The sequence below is a fragment of the Coloeus monedula genome, assembly GCF_965178545.1.
Source record: "Coloeus monedula genome assembly, chromosome: 10".
Lineage (NCBI taxonomy): Eukaryota > Metazoa > Chordata > Aves > Passeriformes > Corvidae > Coloeus > Coloeus monedula.
In genome coordinates this window covers 17291596-17310667 of record NC_138790.1, presented here as the reverse complement: position 1 = coordinate 17310667, position 19072 = coordinate 17291596, and the positions used below count along the sequence as shown (strand labels likewise).

Sequence of the window (19072 nt, the reverse complement as noted above, 5' to 3'; positions counted from 1 at the left end):
TGTGGGTGGCTGGTGGCACACTGCAATTGCTGTGTAATTAGCCACAGATATTGCACAATCAAAAGAGGTACCTCAGTAGGGTAAAGACTGGAACTGCATAGCTTTTGCAATACCTCAACTGTGACAATAATGTATCCAAAGTGTATCTAGAGCATAACCATAGAGTTCCTGCCAAGCCTCTAATCAGCTCTGCAGAAGTTAGGAGTAAACACAGGCAGGGAGGAGGATACACTACAATTTAATGAGTTGCTTAGTCCATTGTTCACCAAGATACACTAATCATCCCAGGACATCCCAAAACTTAAGCAGTTCCAGTTGATCATGTCAAAGCTCCTCCACACAATTAGGAACAGACTGAAAAAGCACAGATTAGAGAACATGGTGCCCTGTGACGTGTGGGAGAACTGGACTGTGGCAGCTTGGTACGGCACCAAGCTTTACATTTATTTTAAGCTCTGTTTTTATTGTTAAGGGAACTCAATTATTGCCATTACTTATACAAATCTCCAAATTAAATTACTGAAGAAGAGCCCAAGTCCCAGTGAAGCAGACACCAGGCCTGGAAGGCATCCCTCATCTGACAGGGGCAGAAACTGCTCCAACTCAGCATACAATGACCAAAAGTGGTTGATACCTTGGACACACAAGCCTTTACCAGCATCCTTCATGCAACCAACAGTGAGCTGCAAACACCTACACAGCTGGAGATCCTAGATCCAGGTTTCAGTTTCCAAAATGTTTATGTTTCACTTAAGCAATAGTACTTCAGAGTGAGATGAAAATCAGTACAGAATAAGAAATAACCTACTAAACATTAAAATTACAAAGACACTGGATGACTCCATTCCAATGCCCTCCTGGTGACTGAGCTCCCCTCCATCTGGTGCTGGTGTTTGCCAGGCAAGTAAATCCCTGGAGATGCTCCTCCAAGGTCCCCAGCCATCAGCATCATAACCCAGTATACGACAGCAGCAACTCATGCCACCAGCAAGGCAAGTGAAGGGCCCTTTAAAAAATGCAATAAAACAGGAAGAACAACTTTTTTGTAACATACTTTATATGATCTATAGAGTTGCTAGAAATAAACATAAATATGCTCAACAGGTGCTACCTGAAGGCAACTCTTCCAAGCAAGAAAATGTAAGTCAAAAAGCTCCACAAATTATTCTTTAGTAACTAAAAAGCGAATATATCAGATCAGATCCCTGTACAGGGAATACTTTCACAACTTAACATACACAGAGCTACAGTCATGCTCTCAAAGCAGTATCCATTTCTTTGAAAGCTTTTCACAATACATAACAGAAATAAAATCAATTTTTAAATGGGGCTAAATTCAAGTCTTTAAAAATAAAAAACTCAAATGACAGTGCTTTGAACTCTTGTTACCTTTTGTGACTCTTCTTTCCATCTTTATTTTCATTTTTTAACATGTATATAATTTGTTACCATAGCAGATTTTGACTCAAACATTAAATTGAGAAAAAAAGGGAAAAAGTTTGGCAGAAGGTGGGAAAATGGCTGATTATTAAACCTGGCTACATTTGGTACATAAAATTCTGACACACAATGGTCTGGGCAAGAACAGTCTATTAGATTAGAGAGCTGACAAGGCTCCACACGCTAGTGACTCTGCCAGTGTACCCATCCAAAAAGAAAACCAGTGTCAACAGTAATGCTTGGACCCTACCATGGTCAGATGTGGATGCATTCAGCTCTTAAATTTCAATTGCACCAGATGTGTGCAAGTGTGCAACTGCAGCAGGAGTTCATTTTCTTCAACCCGTTCAAGTTTTGCCTGCATTTTTTTTCTCTCCCAGTCCTTCTTTGGAGAGTGTGAGATGGGTTTTGGGTCCTAAATTAGTATGTTTTCTATATGTAAAGCAGCAAACAACATCAAATATATCTTACAACTGGAAAGGCTTCTCTAAAGATGAGGCACTGGAAGGGTTATGCTTGAAGTGGTATTAAAGAAGGTAGCAGATACAGATTTCATTTTTAATGCTTTTCATTTAAAATGCCGTGCTTCCCCCAAGCTAGAGGACACACACTGCTGCCACCAGCAGCTCAATACTCCAGCTGTGACTACCTAAATCCTCAGTCCCACATTTCCTTATGGATTTGCAAAAGAGTTTTTAAGTAAAGTTTTCCAGAGTCCACAAAATCATGACCTTCACACAGAGTAGATCAGCAAAATGTCCAGATGCTGGCAAGCCTGGGTGATAGGATTTGTTTTCTTTTAATGGCCAAGACAGATCACTTAGGCTGACCTCATACATAACAGAGCAGGGAATTTCACCCACAATTTCTCGTATCACACCAAAAATTTAGGGAAGCTGCACATCACAAGACTGGAAAGCTGCATAAGACTTTACAAAATCGGGAGCTCAGTGGATACAATTACTCCATTTAAGATGATCAGAAATGCTGGCCAACATGAGCTCATCACACAGATTCCAAAGAGCAGGATCCTTCTGTCTATGAGCAGCAGAAAATCCAACCATGACATATTAAGCATTTCTTACAAGTAGCATCTCAGACTCAAGAATCTGATGATACTGCACTCTCCTGTTTCCTCTTAGATTATTGCAGCTTATCCATGGCATAATGCACACAGCTAGAACGGGTCAGTTCTGATCACAGACACAGAGTAAAGCAAATACACAATTGGCTCAGTCTATCATGTAATCATATGTGCAGTACAGAGTCCCATTCCCTGGCAATGCAGCTGACCCTGCATTGACCAAGAAAAATGGGATTCCCCTTCCTTGCATATGCATGAAATGTATAACCCCACTGACATGCAAACATCATTAAAGGCCCTTAGAGGACCTTAACTTCCTGATCTGGGAAGTAAAATATCAACCTTATGGTTGTTATTTTTATATGCTCTTTAATAATAATTTAAAACAAGTTTTAATAGACATTTTGATGAAAGACAGTTGTTTATTTGAGTTTCTGATCCTGAAGAGAGTGTCTGAATAGGTTTTCTTTCAGCTTAAAACAGTCATCTATCACTGAACAAGCATCAAGTTTCTGTCCCACAGTGAATGGTTTAGTTTGTAAAGTCATAGCTGACAGAACACAAGATTTTTGAATGAAAATCCCACTTCAACCATAAGTGTAATAAAAACCAGCTAGTGGGCAAAAACATCCTGGCATGGACCTGTACAATCTGGACAGAGGAGCATCCAGCCCAGCCTTGAAGTAGCAATTGAATGACCAATTGTCCTTACTCAGGAGGAATTTGTTCCAACAGAAAACTGAACTGGGAATCTGTGCATCTGAAAGCACAGGGGTTAGCTCCTGTACTACAGAAGAAACGGCCTTCTCTGCCAGAATCTCGTATCTGTCCTGTTAGATCCCAGCTTTTCACAGACTTTCCACCTAAACCTCCACACAAGGACAAAGCCCAGGCCTGTTTACTCTCAGATCAGGTATAGAGTTTTTGCTGCTGCCTCCTCAGTGTCTGTAAGTGGCCAAACTTGACCAGTGATTTTCAATAATCTTTGAGCTATTATCCCCCAGGCTCTTTCCAATAAATGCACCAAGCCCCCAAAGTGTTTAAGCCTGACACTAACAGGTTTGCATTTCTTTCCTATTCATCTCTGATCCTTACAAGCAATCCATGAATCCTCATAGATCTGAAGAAGAGACATGGATGACTGCTAAACTAGACACAGCTGGATGAATGCACATTGCATAGCTAAAAACTGCTAAAAACTTTCCACGCAGGGTCACTGCTTTCAGTGGAGCCTTGTGCAGAGACCTCCTACACTAAAAGCATCCAGCAAGTAAGAAAGCAGAATCACCTGCACTACAGCTGGTTTGGACACAGATTCAATAAAATTTTAATTCTTCAGTTCGCTCAAAAAGCTGGTATTAAAAAGAGTATTTCCATAAGGATACTGAGGAAGAATGGAGATTAAATAGCTCAAACCCTTTTCTACATAAGTCAGTCAAAACCCAGTGAAGTGTCTCCTAATGAGTATTCAAGCCCAGAATGTGTAACTTGCCCAAAAGATTTTAGAAGTGACAAGCCATTAGTGGTAACTCTCTTCACTAGGACAGACATGATGCACAAAGAGGCTCCTCATGTACAGAAAGGAGCAGCCCATTCAACAGCAAGTGGGAGCTGAAGAAGGTTCATGGCACACAAAGAACTCACATTAAACGGGGAGGACTGAATATGGGAACAGCTAGAAGGAAAACAAGGTGTTAGCCCAAGCCTGCTTTCTGAGGTTTGCAAACCAAGGTAAGATGCCTTTCTTTTGAAAAATACTTTGATCAAACACAAGTTCTGCTTTAGCCAAACAAAAGTCATTATGTTCAATACTGGCTAGGGAGACAAACTTTAGGTCAGAGCTACTGGTCCCCTCTGCAGCTGAGTCTTGGTTAAGCAACAAGTCTCAGAAACAGGTTAGAAGCGGTTATTTCAAAAGGAGGACAGCTGAAAACAGGGGCTTTGGACCAAACTACCATCCCCTCGTTAAAAGGACGGTTGCTACCACAACACTAATACAAACACCACATTTCATACCAGTGCTGTGAACACCTGCATCTATTCATCTCCCAGCTTTTGCCATTTTAAACAGGCTTCACTTAAAAGCTGGTTCCCTAATGCTCCCTCACGAGGGAGTAGGAACGGAGCCTAGCTAACACGAGGATGCAGTCACAGCTCATACATACATACTAGAGCCAAGCTACCATAAATATTGTGAGGAAGAGCTTTGCTTTTCAGAAAAGAGTAACCAAACAAAGGCTGGCTCACTCTAGCTCCTTCTTGGATAAAGAAAAGATGGCACTTACAAGAAAAGAAACACCTGTCCCAAGCACCCTTCCTTCTTTTCATAATCCCACATACACCGAACAGTACTGGCAAGACAACAACTCAGTAAAAGCGACTAGTCTCAGTAGGAACAGTTATGGCATTACTTTTAAAATAACAATAATGTTATACTGAGGGGGTTTGTTGTTGTTTGGAATGGGATTTCTTTTTACAATCTTTTAATTCTAAATCACTGGAAACACTTGCTAACAGCCCCCAGGATAGCTATTTTATAATAACAGCACATTATAGTTTACATTTCAGACATCACATTGGATGCAATAATCATACAAACATCCATATTAAAATCTCTCCCTCTTGATCAGGAAAAGAGTACTTTCTCCTCCCCAATGGACTCTGTTGTTCCCAGATGTCACACACAGTTTTGTCACAGCAGTCACTACAATACCATCCTGCCTGTGGATTCAAAGGGTAAATGATCTGAGTACACAAAGGCTTCTTGGAAACAGTGACTTTACAGAGTCTGCTCTGACTTGCACCCACTGCAGTAGGTGAGAAGTGGGAAAGAAACAAATGAAATCTAAGGCTTGTGTTTCGAAAATAAAATACAGAGACAGATCCGCAGTATGGCCATCAAACCTGTTGAAACCCCAAAGCCATCTTGCCTGCCCTTCCCAGAATCCTGCAACTCCTCTGCTTAGACTAACCTGCAAAGTGAGTTTTTACTGTAGAGTTAATTCAAATAATCATGTTTAGTGAACATCCACATTTAGTTCAACCTGAGCAGACAGCCCTACATCCAGGCTTGTCAGGCAGCTGCACAAGAAACAGAATTAACTGCAGAAAAAACCCCCATATCTCCAAACTGCCACCTCAACTCACTACTTCTTTCTACTTCTACCAATAAACCTCATTCCTAAGCTGATCACTCATCTCTCTGTGCTTCAGGCTGTACCAAAGCAATCTGGGTTACAGCATGTTCCTCCAAGTCCATCTGAAGTCCTTCTCCTACCATCTTGCACAAATAACCAGAAAAACAAGTGGAAAAGCATCAACAAGGAAAATTCTCAAGACTGACCTTTCTGAATCCTAAAGCTAAAACAAGAACTGTCTCCACACCATGTATTTCCATTCCCTATCTGGTCTCTGACCTGTCATTTCCCTCTGAAAGCTGCCCATTCCCAGGCCCTCACCCCACACTTCCAGTCTGCTTCCAAACATGTTTATCTACACCTCATTATCACTGACCAGGAGACAGTCACCTCTGCCCCGTCTCTCCTGAGTCTATTCCTGCCTTCACCCCCTTCCTGCCACTTCTCTGTGCTCTCCCTGGACCCATCTCTCCCAAGTCTTGCTCTTGCACCGCTGCCTGTAGGATACACAGTCCTAGGATCAGGACCATGTTTCCTCAGGTCCATTTCATCTGGTTCTCCTAACAGGATAAACAGCTCCATCTGTACGCTCCTGCATTTTGTACTCTCTAACAACTGCTGAGAAGCAGGAAAAAGTTGTCAGAAGTAGCTGTCCCTGCTCAGCACAGGTTCCCCACCTGCCATGAATCAACCACTGCTGAGGGTAACGGTGTCAGAGATGTGGGGAAGGGCAAGGTCCTTGATTCCCTTGCAGGGAACACGGTACCACCTCCTTTGTAGGCAAGCCAACCTGGAGTGCTGTTGGGAGTCGCTACCAAAGATCTGGGTACTACTAAACACAGATCAACAAACTTGTTCCACACTTTCCACTCCTGCTGCCACCCCCGGGATTTGATTTGGTGCTAAAAACACAGCCTCTATTTTCAGAATACCTCCTTACACTGCACTGACCTTCCCACACACATTCCCCAAGGCACTTCTGCTCTTCTGGAGCAGAAGTGATACAGCAAACACCTCATCTCCCAGCTTCCCAACCCACATGCTGTTCTATAGAGCTAGATGTTGTCACACTTAAAGCACTGATGAATCCTCAGCCATAGCCCATATATATATCTCTCTATACAGCAAATCCTCCAAGTGAGAAAAGTTTGACCCCAGGGAAGCACAAAAGATTCACTTCAGCACCCAGCCTTAAACAACACCCAGGAATCAACCTTCCCCTGCACACTCAAAATTCAAAGACGCACAAACAGCTTTTCCATCTCCTACCAGCAAATTCTTTTCACAAAAGAGGCCCTTAAAACTGGCAGCCTCCCTGCTGGACCCCAGTGAAATGTTCCTTGTACCTTGGGTCTTTGTATTGCCTGCTCCTCACAAGACCTCCCACTTTGGTGCATCTCATGAGCTGTGTGTTGCACTCCAGGCCACAGCGAACTGGAAACAAGAGTGTAATGCACAGGGCCCAGCTCTGAGGTTGCCAGAACATATTGGTTTGAAACATCACAGAAAATATTCGGCTCCATATTTTCAACAGTAGCCAGGAAGAAAATGCATGGAACAGTTTTGAGAACTCTTTTTCAAAAGTCATTTAAATCAAATTATGCCCCATCCACACCGGCAGCAAAACCCTCTCTACTAACTGGAACCAGTTTTCTTTTCTTGTCCGTGTGTTCTTTTCTTTCTGGTTTAACTTTTTTTTTTTTTTTTAAACTGTCTCCCAGCCATCTTTTTCTGGTAATGTGCACAGGCACTGCAACAGTACAAAAATGGTGCCAGGACAAAACCTATGATGCACAGTCCCCAGAATAAATCACTCAAGAGGGGTGGATTAGAACAAGAGAGCAACATAAGGTTACATCTTCAAAGGTATGATTCTCTGAAATCCCTGCACTTTCAGCAAACTACTGCAAAAAGATACCCAGTTTGTATCTGATGTAAAGAAGCAGACAGGCTTTTGGATCATTTGCAAATTCAAGACAATACCATGAATCAATACATATTTTAAAAGATGTAATAATTACACAGTGCTTGCATGTAATCAGAAAAGAATCTACTTGTGCTGAGTGTGTATCATTTGAAAGCTGCAATGCCAAGCAAATCCACACTGTTGGCTTGCACAAACCAAAGTATTATCCACTACTGCCTTTTTTTTTCAAACAATACAAGCATGTACAAAAAACATATTTCCTGGAAACAATGAAACTCTTTGAAGATTTATTCAACATTTCACAAACCCAACAAGCCTGTACCCGCACGTGCCCGTAAGAAGAAAGTGGGCTGACAATGCAAACAAATCAAAAAGTACTGGAAGGGCTATCCAAGATATTTGCATACCTATACCTCCCAAGGGTTTGAAGTTTTTTTCAGAAATGTATAAAAATTATTTCCCATGTGTCTAAGAAAATCTCTTACTGGTGATCAACACTTTAACTTATCAAGGCAGGAAACAAACAAATCAGCCAAGCATCTACACGTTGGCACTCATACCTTAAGCCCCTCACTTGCAGTTTTTGTTCCTTTTGATTGGGTCCTAAATGCCAGCTCCCAGGGGTCTCAGCCCCACACATGACGTGACATACTTTCAAAGCCCCAGAATGGGACACCTGGGACAAAACACACACTGTTCAGGAAGTGCATGGGGGCCAAGAAAAGCAATAGAAATTTCCACAGTTAACTTGCATTACTGGTTGCCAGTAAGCCTCTTATTATGAAAACCCATAATTGGAAACTGTCATATTACAGAACAATTTATGGAAGTTTTCGGACTGTGTATGCCCCAGTGGGAACTTCCTTTGACTGGTGTGTTCCATCAGCCCAGGTCTTCTTATTTATTCACACAGTGGGATAAGAGCATCAGGAACCTAAACAAGTCATCGCTGAAGCATCACTGAGACTCCCACTCTAGGAGTGCTTCAAGTAGTTCTTCATTTCTTAGCCTTTCCAGTCATCCATCTTCATGGCTGCATTCAGTCAACTGCTGGACTGACTGGTCTTTATTTCTTTTTATCTTCTGCAGGAACATTCTTGCACTTGTTTTGTGTTCCACTGCTCCTCTGAGGATATGAAAGGCATTAAAATGCAGCTGCTCTGGGCTGACTGCATCCCACTATACTTGTCTCAGAGCTTGGCAAAATTAGTTCCTACTCCTATGGTCTCTACCTTGTCACACCAGTGAAACTGGCACCTACATTAATTTCTAAATCAGATTTCAATTGCATTAAAAGATGGCTCAAGCCAAGAACAACAGCCTCCCTCAGCACCAGCACAATACTGTTAAAGTCACCTGCACAAAACCACCCATTGCTTCCTTTGCAAATAGTCATGGTTTGGTGTCAGGGTAAGGAGATTTGTTAACAGGTGATGAAGACACATTCCAGGAAACTTTTAGCAACAGAAGACTGGAAATCCACTTTAGCATTACATTTTCCATGCAGGAGCCAGCAGGTACCATCTGACAGAGTGGTTCTAACTATGAGCAGCTCCATCCTCTAGGAAATGGACTGAGACATAACTACTGAGCTACCTGTGTTTTGCCATGCTGTACTGCTGCCACTTCCAGTCACACACACCAAGACCACTATGAATCCAGTACCTTCCCCATCACCCCAGGACAGGCTGGAAAGGATTTGTGCTCAGGGGAAGCTGTGGCAGAACAGGGGCAGCCAGGCTGAAGAGGACCACCCGAAGAAGAAAGGAACTGGAGGAGATAATCCCTGCAAGCATGGTAAGTGGAGGAAAAGAAAAACAGATGGTTCACTGGGGAATAAAAGAGAACAGCTTCCTCAATTGTTGAGACCTTTCTGTGTCCTTTAAAATAATTTCTGAAGAGAAGGCAAGCTGTGAGGCAAATGTACTCCTTCACTTGACTTGATATCAGCAAATTCTGACCCTGGACAGAATCTCACTGCAAAATACAGCACCAAGGGATTGTGGAAAAGAAGAGGGAGATGACAGCAGCACAATTTTGCTCAAAGATTCCTGCAAATACACAGGCTGGGTTCTCAAACTGGGAAGGCTCACCTATGAACTAAAACTGCTACAAATCCATTTATTTGGGCAAGGAGTCCTTGAATGCCTAGCTAGAAAGTGCAGGTGGGACTGACTTTATTAAATCACTATGACAGGCAGGAAATCCTAGGCTTCCATATCTGTCTTAGACTTTCAACAAGTTCTTTACAAAGTGCATAAGGAAAGTAATCCTGCTCAAGGAAAATAATCCTGCTCTCAGTTGCCCATGACTTTTGGAAACTCACTCAAGCCAAGCTGCCAAGTTTGCAGCACTTGACACTGTGCTAGACAGACCTGCACGCTTTGTCCTGAAGATGTTACACCTGAATTTCACACGGCTGGCAAGGCAAAGTCCAAGTGTGAAAAGAAGGTTGAAAATAGCAACGCATGCACATGTGGTAACAAACACAAATATCTGAACAATTTTCATATATTAAGAATTTATTAAGTATTTTAGGTCACTCTGCTCCACAGGTATTAAAGAAGACCATGCCAAAAATCCCACATTAAGGCAGCTGGGGGAGGCAGGTGTCCCAGGAGAAAGTGAGGGGGTATTTCCCCACTCAGAAGATGGGGATGATATTTGGTTTACATGCACATGTGAGGATCAATGTTTTCGAATACTTCAAAGCATTACTTAACTCTTGAGGTCTTATCAGAGACAGTAACACATCAGTAAGCTTTCTATGAACAGAGGGAAGCTTTCTTTCTTCTTCCCACCCAGGGACCAAGGCTTAACCACAGAACATGTCCAGGGTTTCAGAACCCTAGATTTCACAGCAGGAACTCATATAATCAAAGACCAGCATTAGTTTATTTTCAGCTGCTGCTTGAAATCAAGACAGAATAGAAACAAATGTCACACAGTTCTAAAAACAAAACATCACTTATTTTTTCTATTGTTGGGATAAAAAAATATTCTTATTTCCACACAAAGCTAACAGGCTCATCACTAAACAGAGCAATTATTGAATTCCTATTTAAAGATGACCTCAGACATCATTCAGTTGTATCACACCTGGAGGTATCATTAGAACAGCAAAACAGAAGCAAAACATGAATGACTTCACAGTTATAATGACAGCATAGCTATCTCTTCATAGGTTTCAGACACTTACCAACAAGAATTTTTGACAATTTGGTTATCCATGCCTTTCCAAAATCAGTCCATACATTGGACAAAACATTTAAAACCAGAATTTTAACTAGTTTAGAACCAAATTCTCTGATTCCAAAATGTTTAGATAATTGTCTATTATAATAACAAAAATCCTTGCAGTTTTCATAAAAACTTCTTCACTGAACTCGCCTCCAGCAGCAAAACTAGTTCACCAAGGTGTACTCTGGAACCTTTCTGCTGTGACTTTTTCTTATTATGCAGCTTCACTGATACACACACGACAGCAACACTACCAAAGAACTGATCTCTTTTTAAAAGTGAGCACACAACCTGCCACAACAGAAGGAAACTCTAGAAGGAAAGGCACAAGAGCACAGTCATTGGTCTGTCTCCAGGGAATTGGTATGTCTGTCTATTCCTGCTGGAAGGCACAAACACGCCCACTGAAAGCACAGGTTCCACACACCCCTATCTCTGACAAAATGCACCCTTCCCAGGGTTATTTGTTTTTCAGCTGTGCTCAGCTGCCCCAGTCAGAACCAGGGACACACCATGCTGAGTGATGCACCAAACCATATACAACATTGTGGATGCTCAACAGAACTTTTAGGAAGCTTCTATTAAAGATAAAGCACATTAACAGGGGGGAATAGAGGAGCACAAGGTTACACAGAGATTGAATTTGAAGGGAGACCATCTTAATGGAAGTTAAAGCAAACTAGGATCCCAAGGCATAGCAAAGATGAGTGATGCTCAACATTTTGCTGAGGACTTATATTGCTGCAGTGTTTTTTTTTCTTCTAGTGAAAACCATCAGTATCACCAGATTTCCTCCTGAAACGGGACAGGGAATGACTGCTGGCATTTGCGTCACCAGGATCTACTCACATTACTTGGTGATGAATCTCATTAAACAGCAGCACCTCAAGCAAACAGTCTACATAGCTCAGTTTGTTTGCATTTACCTTTAGCAACATGGCACGCTTCATTGAATTTCGAAGCAGTGTTTATTAGAAGAGTAAAATGCATCAGCATCCACCACCAGGCTTCTCAGCTTATTTTCATGACGTCAATATTCAGGTTTATTTAATCCAGTGAAAATATACATTGATTAAACATGGTCTCAGAGCATCCCCTGCAGCACTGAAAAATGGAGTAAATAGGAATGGCATATTCTTACTGCTTTCCTTCAGAAACAGATTTACCATTATCATAAAGAAGCCTTTCCCAGTGGTGGGAAGGGCTGGCCACTACAGGGTTCCCTGCTTCTTGATGCCTGGTACCCTCTGGTCTGTTTTTCCTGACAGGCAATGAATATGTTTTATCAAAAGCTTTTCCACAGAATGAATCAAAAGTTACATTCAATTGTTACAACTCAATTTAAAATGTAATGCAGGACAAGGGAATAACACTGGGGTTTCTGTTATGCTACTTCCTCACAAGCTGAGCTTTGTTAACATGAGATTTCAGTGTATACTTCACCTGTGTAACATCAACTTACAAAGCAGTTCAGGTTTTCCTTCCCTCTTTCAAAAATCATTTAAAAAATCTTACTTGAGCCGAGATGTTGTAAACAAGTTCCCTGCCAAGAACAAATTTTTACAACTTAAGTTTTAAGCTCCTTTAAAAAAAAAATCCAGAAATTTATAATGGAAATACTGACAGTGCCCATAATCACAAGTACAGAAACTCTATTGCAATAGGTAGTTTGCAATCCATCCAAAAAGCAAAGAAAAGTTGGTCTCAACCAAATTCCACATGCGTTCTGTAACAATGGCCAATTATGAGATCAGTAAAAACAGGTGAAAATAAAAAATACTGGGGATTTAAACACTGACGATGGCAGCATAAAGCCATCACCTTGGTCATTAAACTCTCATTGCGCAAGAGGGTTTTTTTAGAAAGTCTTGAATTACTTTACAACTCACTTCTCCTGGGCAAACTTTTCTCCTAGTGATCATCACAGGCTAACTTGGAAAATCTTTGAATCATGCTTCCAAGTCCTAACAGCTTGGCCATTCCCAGATATTAGTAATACAGGATTTATATTCAGTTTTGCCAGTTATATCTCTTGGTTTAATCTGATGAAGCCCACCACCACACGTGCAGCTCAGTCACACAACAGCCAGATATTCCCACTGACAGACTCTGCCCCACAACTAGATCTGAGTTCTCCCCTCTGCCTCAGGATACCTTCTGTGTGCCAGTCAGAAATGGATGGCTGCAAACTGCAGCAAACTGTGTCTCACAGGCTATGCAAAAGCAGTGATAAGCTTCCTGTGTCACTGCCCAGAAGAGTTATACCTCAAACAGAAAGCATCAGGATTCACCTTTAGCAATACACTCCTCTCAATATTCTGAACACACTTCCAATTCTCTTGAACATGCAGCAAAGAGTGAAACACAAAATGCAGAAATACAAGAAAAATTATGCACTTGGTTGCATTAAAAGGTACAAAGCCAAGGTGCTAATGGGCCACATGGGGAAGCAGAACAGCGTCAAGTGGTAACCCCATTCAACACTCTTAGAAAATAAATCTGAGAATCGCAAAATCCAGAAGCACAGCTCAAAAGCATGTGACTGTGAACTAGCCTTGACACCTGCTTATGTCATTAATAAAATATTTAATATATGAAAAACACTGGGTTTTCAAAAGTGCCTTAACCAGTGCCGAAATGTGTTAGTCATCCAACAAGAACCCTCGCTCGAGCACTGGAAATTACAGAACAAGGAAATCAAACCAAATCTTTACAAGGAAGCCAGCTCAAACACTAAATCTGGACTGTGCTACCTGCAAACATTCATTACCAACAGTGACAGATCACAAGTCCTTTTAACCAGAAAGGAAAAGACTATCTCTCCCCTGCAGTACATTGTGTACAATTATTGGATCTGAGAAGGGCAGCTACACCGGGCTTTCAATATGTTCATTAAACAAGCCCAGGAAATTCAAAGCTGCTTCATACAGATCAAATGAACTCAAAGCAATCTTCACTTGTTCAGTCTTTCTCTCTGGGTAAAAGTAAGTATGGGATGACATTTAACAATTTTCCTTACCTAGAAGTAGTTATTTGAATAATATTTAGAAAGTCAAACTGTAATACAGTAAATGTGTTAATGATAAATTGTTTAAGCAACTTGACAAAAGAAGAAAGCACACAGCAAAAAAGGCAGGCTGTTCCAAAAAATGAAGAAATTTATGTTCATTACAACTATTCGGATATACATTAAATAAACTGATTCCATAACAACTTCTCCCATGTAACTTAAAAAGTCTTGAGAAGTATTCTTGAAACTCCACAAGTGACAGCACTAAATCTCAGTTTCACTTCATCTCAGGGAAGTTTGGAAAGTAGCCTCTGGAAACAGTACTGTTTCATAAACTCACCAATGAGTTTATGTTTATCTTGTTAAGAAAGAAAAAATTAGCCCTTTCATATACACATACTTTTAAGATAACAGGATTTTCTTCATAGCTTCAAGTGAGGCACTGAAATACTTTGTTATGATTAGTTTTATCACATTGAATACAAATGCTCTGGGTTATTAACCAACTCTTCTGATAGGTCTCCAATAATGAAACACACCATACAGCTTACATTGACTCACCATTCATCTTAGCTGATAAAAGAGAAAAGGAAGATGGGCAAAATCTCAGATCCTACCCAAGCAGTCCACAGCTTTAGGAAACCCCTTTCATTTGCTTTTTCACCAGCAAAAGCAGTTTATTTGTTGGCTTTAACACGGCAAACTTCACACTTGCCTGCTCCCATTCTACCCATCAACGACAGGTACCGTGCCAAAGACTGTTAGTACCCAAAGCACCTACACTGTCTCAACAGCTAAGGACATGTGAAAACCAAGTTAATGCCCTCTCCAGTAAAACATTAAGTCCACCACTTCCTTGTTGCTTAAAACCTCCTTACATTCCCTGCCTTGTTTTGAAATACCTGTTGACCCTTGAAGCTAATTTGCTGGTTTACCATGTACCCTGCTACAACTGTGCCATAGCACTATTACCAGGAAAAGAAACCACTTCACACAGCAGTTTGTCCTCAGGCTGCTGAGGATCCAAACTGAAATCCCACTGCTCCATTTGGGACCCAAGGTACCACTTCCACCTCCACAGTTGGGCTGCACTGGGCCCTGGCAATGAGAGATGGAGGATGTGCAAAGTAAATGACGGAGGTCACGGAGGGGTAGAGATTGGCGATGGGAAGGATTGAAACATGTACACACTCTCCCACCTCAGTCTACCCATCCTTGCCCACAGACTGTGGAATTAAATACTTTATAACCCCTACTGCAATTATACAGCACTGGGTGAAGTCAAATGACAGCAGGAGGTTGCACATAAGGCATTGGGAGCAACTGCATTTCTTGTGCTTAAGCAACTCTAACAAGCTGGGGAATACTTGCTCCATCCCTGCCTCACCCCCTTCCACACACCAGCTTTTACATTCCCTGATCCAAAACAAATTAAAAGGGACACAAGGTACACAAAATCATCCGGTGATAAGCATTTGTTCACAGTGAAACAATTGAACGGAAGGATTTGTCTCGTTAAACATACAAAAGGTTATCGATAACCTACCAGTTCACACCAAGTCTTCCAGCTCCAGGGAGGGACTGGATCCCACCCCACAACAATCACCTGTGCTGCCAGCCATGAGCAGACACGGCCAGGCACCTCTACCAGAGGCATCCTTCCCCTAAGGATTCAAACATTCAAACTCTCCCTGAGAGGCTTCTGCAGAACAAAGGCTATCGGCAACACAAACTTCACACCAAGTGCATGATCAAACCTGCTTCCCTGTAAAATATTAACAGCACTCCACCAAAATAAAACTAAGCAAGTTCTCAGTTCGTAGCTAGTAATTTTCCTTCTAATTTGACCACAACTGTAAAGTTGCCTTAAAACCTCCTGCAAGTTATTTCACTGCACTTTGCAGAGTCCTTGGAGTACAATTAAAACCTTCTACCCAAACTCAACAACATGAATGGTTTTCATAATTTCTTAACAGAATATTACTTCATTTGCCTAACACAGTCCATACACCCGCAATTTATCAAACCTTTATTCTAGGCTTGTAAAAAATAAGGCCAATTCTTAAAAAACTAGATGAAAACCAGTCTCACTTCTCACACCATTCAACTGTGTGCCTCTTATTTTATTCTCTCATCATGATTTTGTGAGCTGTTCCCACCAAACTACACTGCAAATGACACTGAAGAAAGCTATGAATTTGTAATTGAAAGATGCAACTCAGGCATTTAACAGCTTCAAAACTGCCACGAGTATTCAACAATGAGCCAGGATCTGCAAGCCCTAAAAGCAGAGACCTGACCTAAAGCAGAAACAGAACTGCTATGGTGCTTTGAATTTAGGGGTCAAAGTAAATTACTACACAAATCAGTCTCACTTTCTGGGGGTAAGACACTTTCTCACCTGTATAGTTGCAGCAAGCCATATAAAACATATGGATATTGCAACTGAGGTACTGTAAAACAAGCATGCTACAGCCCTCCCAATACAAAAAGTAGTCTGTCTTTGTTTTCTTTAATGGTAAAACACAGAATTTTTAGTAGTGTAAGTCAGTACAGCATATTAGGTCGAAAACATTGCAAGCTTCAGTTCATGTAACTATGCATTGTTTAGGAATTTAAACCACTACTGGTTTTTTGGAACAGTCAAAAATTGCCACACAAGTACCAGTGTACTCTTGACCTCCACAGGGAGTGGCTCATTCCCATCTAATATGCCAACAAACTGCTTAGGATGAAGTTTCCCCATCACTGGCCCAACATGCTTATCTATCGTATCAACACCGCCACGTGCACTTGTATGATTTACTAGATCCTAAACGTATCCACCTCTATGAACACTACCTTTTCCAAAGCAAACCTCAAAAGTTTAAACACATCCTGAAGACTCTAAGTATTCCCTTTTTTTCCCTCCCCTCATAGCCAAGTGGAAGTACATGTGTCAAGATTCCACCCTGCAGTCACCAGCTGCAAAGTCTCATAGCAAGAGAAAATTCTTCAGGTAAGTCCTTCCACAGGTACAACATGATGAAATGAAACCATTTCAACACACAGCATTTTACTTTGAGAAAAATCACAGAGTGAACTTACCAAACTTTGTCCATAAAATACTGACTTCAAAACAAACCTCTCAGGTCAGTTTTCTGCCCCAAGCAAGCTTTACTGTAAACCTGCACTCACTTCTCTAATCTTGTAACACAGAAAGGTTGACTAACCTCAGCTTTAACTATAGTGTTAACACAAGCATAAATGTCTTGTAATGTCTAATGCATTAAGGCATGATTTAAACATTCTTCAGCGAAAATTTTTAAAAATCAACTCTGCCTATATTCATTTTCAATTATCAATGATACATGAAAAGCTCACTTTTTAAATATATTTCTGCACATTAAGACTATCAGAGCAACTGTGCTGGAAATATCTGACAGTTTTGGGGTAGACTTTTTTTCACAACCATGGATCAAAAATAATTAATGCTTCAGAGGGTGTATGTTTATTGTGAAGAAAAGGTTATGTATTCTCAGTAAAGATATAAAGCACCTTCCCCTGGCATATCTTGGGGAAGAGAAGCAGTTTTGCTAAGCCCACATTACTTTTCATTTCAGAGCTGAGGAGATGCAACACAGGCAGGAAGATATTTATTCCAATGCTGTTCTGACTAACCCTGAAAAACAGACCTGAAAAATTTTAAGAGGTGGCAGCAACTAATAAAGAAACACCTGTGGCAAATTTAAAATACAATGTTGATGTTTTTCATCATTTGTTTTTAGTAACAAAACCGTATAATGTACGGTACATCCAGCTATGGATTTCGCTGGAAAAACACTTTACACTAGAAATGGTCGATATAGTTAAAACAAAGAGCATTTCCTGGGGTGTCTTGCTAGCCAGGACATAGGAACCATGCTACACACCCTCCTCACATCTGCAAAGGGGAAGAGGTTTTTCCTTTAATAGACTCAAGGGCACAGAGCTGCTCATTAGATGCAAGTATTTTCTCTCATCCTGGTCCCTCACTTCACCCAAGTGACATGGATCAACCTGTGCAACCAGATACTTTTATGCAAGAATTTAAGACTGAGACACAGTGCAGGGCATGGCACTGGGGCCACGAGGGGGGGTAGGAGGGAGCACACCCAGCCTGCTGAGAAGCAGAGGTGTTGAGGCAAGTCGACGAAGACAAAAGGATCCGGATGTCAAGTATCCGCAGGAAGAGTATTTGACAAATACTTAGTGCTTTCTAAAGTAATCAGTCCCGAGCTGGTGAAACCACAGTGTTTAATCAGAGGGTGATGTGCCAGTGTTGGGAGCTCTATTTCCTAATACCTCAAAACCCTGCACAAAGAGTTATGTATATTTTGCTGTCTGTCATTTTGTACAACGCCCTTCCCTCAAGCACCGGTCCTCAGAACACATTAGACATTGTTAGAGGAGATTAATTTAACTGCAGATTATTTTTTGATTATTTTTTCCTTTCTTTCACAAAGCACTTAACAGTGCTTGGGAACTGGAGCTCTGAAGCACAGTCTATCCGTTTATTTGTGATCATAGCAACTAATTGCTCAAAGACAAGCCTCAGGCCCCAGGACCATTCCCATATCACTGAAGTTGGCTGCTGCACTGATGTGTCACTCATCCCCCAAAAAACTGTGTTAACTTGCTTGAGAGGCTTTGCTGGTACAGAGGGCAGACAGCTGGATAACTGACCACTGGATAATGCTGACTCCTTCAGTGGCAAAAAGACAATGGCAGGGAAAATAAAAAATCAATTCTGACATGTGGTAGTGGTTTTGTTAGCAAAAAGTCTGCCCAAGGTCTCTATCAGCTCATAGGAAATTACTGTGTAGCTGAGACACTGCCCTGACAAGGCCAGCCTTCCCCTCCCAGCTTTTCCTCTACTTGACAGCCACAGCTGCCACCACACCTAGTCTTTGGGCTCCGTTATATCTCAGCACTGATAGGAGTCACCCCATGGGAAAGTAGGATGGTGGGACTGATGTCAGGTACCATGAAGAGCATTTTCCTTTTCTGCTTTAAAACTTTTGAATCTTACAGAAGGGGAGCCATCCGCTTCTATGCTTTTTTTTTTGCGTTCCTACAAATGAATTTTAACAATGCATATCCTGCCAGGAAACGTTACCATTCATTAGTGATAAAGCATTAGATAAAAAGGTAAATTAAGTTTCCAAGACACAAATCTCAGCTGATAAACATATTACATTCACAGTTCAACAAGG

The 19072-nt window shown here is 41.3% G+C and overlaps 1 protein-coding gene across 2 annotated transcripts in view; it reads right to left on the bottom strand.

The window, feature by feature from the left end:
• DIS3L2 (DIS3 like 3'-5' exoribonuclease 2) overlaps positions 1–19072 on the bottom strand; it is a 184511-nt gene that overhangs the window by 126741 nt on the left and 38698 nt on the right. The window lies entirely within an intron of this gene.